Below are 3,561 nucleotides of genomic sequence, written 5' to 3' on the forward strand. Positions count from 1 at the left end.
CACTCCAGTCTGGGCGACAGAGTGAGACTCCAACTCAAAAAAAAAAAAAAAAAATTACATAATGTAAAATTTACCGTATTGACAATTTAAAAATAATGGTAATTTCACAGTCTCAGATGTGGTAGCTCACGCCTGTAATCTCAGCACTGTGGGAGCCTGGGCAAAAGGATTGCTTGAGCTCAGGAATTCTATACTAGTCTAGGCAATATAGCGAGACCTCAGCTCCACAAAACATCAAAAAAAATTAACCAGGCGCAGTGGCGCGCACCTGTAGACTCAGCTACTTTGGAGGTTGAAGCAGGAGGATTGCCTGAGCCCAGGAAGTCAAGGCTGCAGTGAGTCATGATTGTGCCACTGCACTGCAGCCTAGGTGACAGAGTGAGAACCCGACTCAGAAAACATTTTTAAAGCGTACAGTCCAATGGTTTTTGTATATTCACAATGTTATGCAACCATCACCATTACCTAAATTCGAAACAATTTCTCACATTTTCAGTTGTCGTAACTAATGGAGTGTGGTGCTACTGACACCTAGTGGGCAGAGGCCAGAAATGCTGCTAAACATCTCACAAAGAAAGGATTATCTGGCCCAAAATGTCAACAGCAGAGGTTGAGAAACTTTGCTCTACACAATTAAAATACCATTAACACGTCCAAGCAAACTGATAGTAATTCAGTAGTAGTATTCCACTTGTCCCAAGAAAGCCATTTTAACATTTTAATTTTAGTCCAGCAAACAAGCAAGTTTCATGCATTGCATTTAGTTATGTCTCTCTAGTATCTTTTAATATAGAAGAGTATCCTCTTCCCCACACTCAGCCTGTTTTTTTTTTTCTTTTTTGAGTTGGAGTCTCACTCTGTCGCTCCCAGCCACCGCAGCCTCGACCTGCTGGGCTCCAGCGATCGTTCCACTCAGCCTTCCAAGTAGCTGGAACTACAGGCGTGCGCTACCACGCCCGGCTAATTTTTTGATTTATTGTAGAGATGAAGTCTCACTTGCCCAGGTGGGTCTCGAACCCGCGGGCTAAGGCAATCCACTCACTTCAGCCTCCCAAAGTGTGTTTGTTTTTAATGTAATTGATTAAAAAAAAAAAAATTCAGCCAGGCTCCATGGCTCACATCTATAATTCTAGCACTTTGGGAGGGTGAGGCTAGAGGACTACCTGAACCCAGGGGTTCGACACCAGCCCAGGCAATATGGTGAGATTTTGTCCCTACAAAAAATTAAAAATAAATAAAAATCAACTGGGCATGATGACACATGCCTGTAGTTCCAGCTACTTGGAAGGCTGAGGCGAAACAATAGCCTGAGCCCAGCAGGTCGAGGCTACAGTGGCCGTGAGTGTACCACTGCACTCCAATCTGGGCAACAGAGTGAGACTCCAACTCAATAAATAAATAAGAACCGGGCTTGGTGGCTCAGCCTGTAATCCCGCGCCTTTGGGAGGATGAGGTGAGGGGATTGCCTGAGTCCGCGGGTTCGAGACCCGCCTGGGCAGCGAGACCTCATCTCTACAATAAATCAAAAAATCAGCCGGGCGTGGTAGCGCATGCCTGTGCTTCCGGCTACTTGGAAGGCTGAGGCGGAAGGATCACCGGAGCCCAGCAGGTCGAGGCTGTGGTACCGGGGAGTGGCCACTGCACTCCAGTCTGGGCGACAGAGTGAGACTCCAACTCAATAAATAAATTAATTAATTAATAAGTACATAAATACATAAATAAAAATAAACAGAGTTCACCAGCCTAGGCAATTTGGCGAGTCCTAAATCAAAAAATTAGCCGGGCATGGTGGTGCACGCCTGTGGTTCCAGCTACCTGGAAGGCTGAGGTGGAAGGATTGCCTCAGTGCAGCAGGTGAAGACTACAATGGCTGTGAGTTTTGATTCCCTTTTACTGATCCCTTGAAATTCATGCTCTCAGGCACTGCAAAAAACAAAACAAAACAAGAATTTAGGCCAGTTTTCTTGCATTATAATTTGGATATATCTGGTTGCTTTCTCAAGATTAGGTTCATGATAAGCATTTTTGGCCAAATACTACATTGCGTCATATCACAAGGTCCATAATAATATGCAGTGTTTGTGATTTTTATGACATTGAAATTGGATGATAATGTAGTTCAGAAGACAGAAACAGAGTGCAGCCTCTTCTGCTCCTACCCACCCAAGAATGGTACCAGGCAGCTATCCTATTTGGCCTACCCTTCTGAAAAACTGAGATAACCTGGGGAGGATAATGCTCACCCAATGGGGAATCCTCAGATCCTTCTCCCTTCAAGGGTCAAGGGGAAGGCACCAAGAGCTGGGTGTTTCCTTTGCCAATCCCAGGGAGAAGGCAACAGCCCAGGTTGCTGGAGGATGTAAGAGGACTCCAAGGACTTCTTCAGTTGTTACTTGGTTCCCAGGGAGAAGAAAACTGGAGGACAGAAGTATGCTGAATACCATAAGTCTGGAACCAGGGAGCTGAAGGGATGAGATGGTGGGGATTGGAAGTTGCTAGAAACTTCTGGGCTCATTAGGATTCCTGTTGTCAACAACTGTGCAAAAGCTTCACTGAAGTTACTCCTATTTTCCTCCTTTTTTGGGAAGCTCTCTCCACATTTAGGAAGGTAGTAGAAGGGAAAAGAAGCATGGGGGCAGGATCCTGTAGTGAAACAAACCTTCCCAGAAGGCCTCAGTATAATTCTCAAGAGTCATAAATGTATACCAGGGATACCACGAACTCTTAGGGAATTGAGGAAGTTTGCATGTTTAGGCACTGCCCCAAACAAAACATCTTAACTTGCTTCTTGTTTCTTCATTTGAATTTTTGTTATAAAATATTCTTGGGAGAAAGGATCCTGAATCAAAATGTATACACTTTTTTTTTTTTTTTGAGTTGGAGTCTCACTCTGTCACCCAGACTGGAGTGCAGTGGCCGCTCCCGGCCACCGCAGCCTCGACCTGCTGGGCTCTGGAGACCCTTCGCCTCAGCCTTCCAAGTAGCTGGAACTGTAGGCACGCGCTACCACGCCCGGCTAATTTTTTTTTTTTTATTGTAGAGATGAGGTCTCGCCTGCCCAGGCAGGTCTCAAACCGCGGGCTCAGGCAATCCACTCACCTCAGCCTCTCAAAGGCACGGGATTACAGGTTGAACCACTGAGTCCGGCTTATACACTTTCTTAAAAAAATCAGGGTCTCATTCTGTCACCCAGGCTGGTGTGCAGTGGCACAATCATGGCTCACCCTAGCCTTGACCTCCTGGGCTCAGACGAACCTTTTGCCTCAACCTCCAGAGTAGCTGGGACAAATGTGAGCCACCATGGCCAGCTAATTTTCTTATTTTTTGTAGAGATGAGGTGTTGCTATGTTGCTTAGGTGGGTCTCAAACTCCTGGGCTCAAGCAATCCTCCTGACTCAGCCTCCCAAAGTACTGGGATTACAGGCATGAGCCAACACGCCCGGACCAAAGTATATAAACATTATCAAAAGTAACAGCTGTTAAGCCGGGCTCGGTGGCTCAGCCTGTAATCCCGCGCCTTTGGGAGGCTGAGGTGAGCAGATTGCCTGAGCCCACGGGTTC

This window comes from Carlito syrichta, unplaced genomic scaffold (assembly GCF_000164805.1).
Source record: "Carlito syrichta isolate Samal-C Ts95f unplaced genomic scaffold, Tarsius_syrichta-2.0.1 Scaffold302452, whole genome shotgun sequence".
In the NCBI taxonomy this organism is placed as follows: Eukaryota; Metazoa; Chordata; class Mammalia; order Primates; family Tarsiidae; genus Carlito; species Carlito syrichta.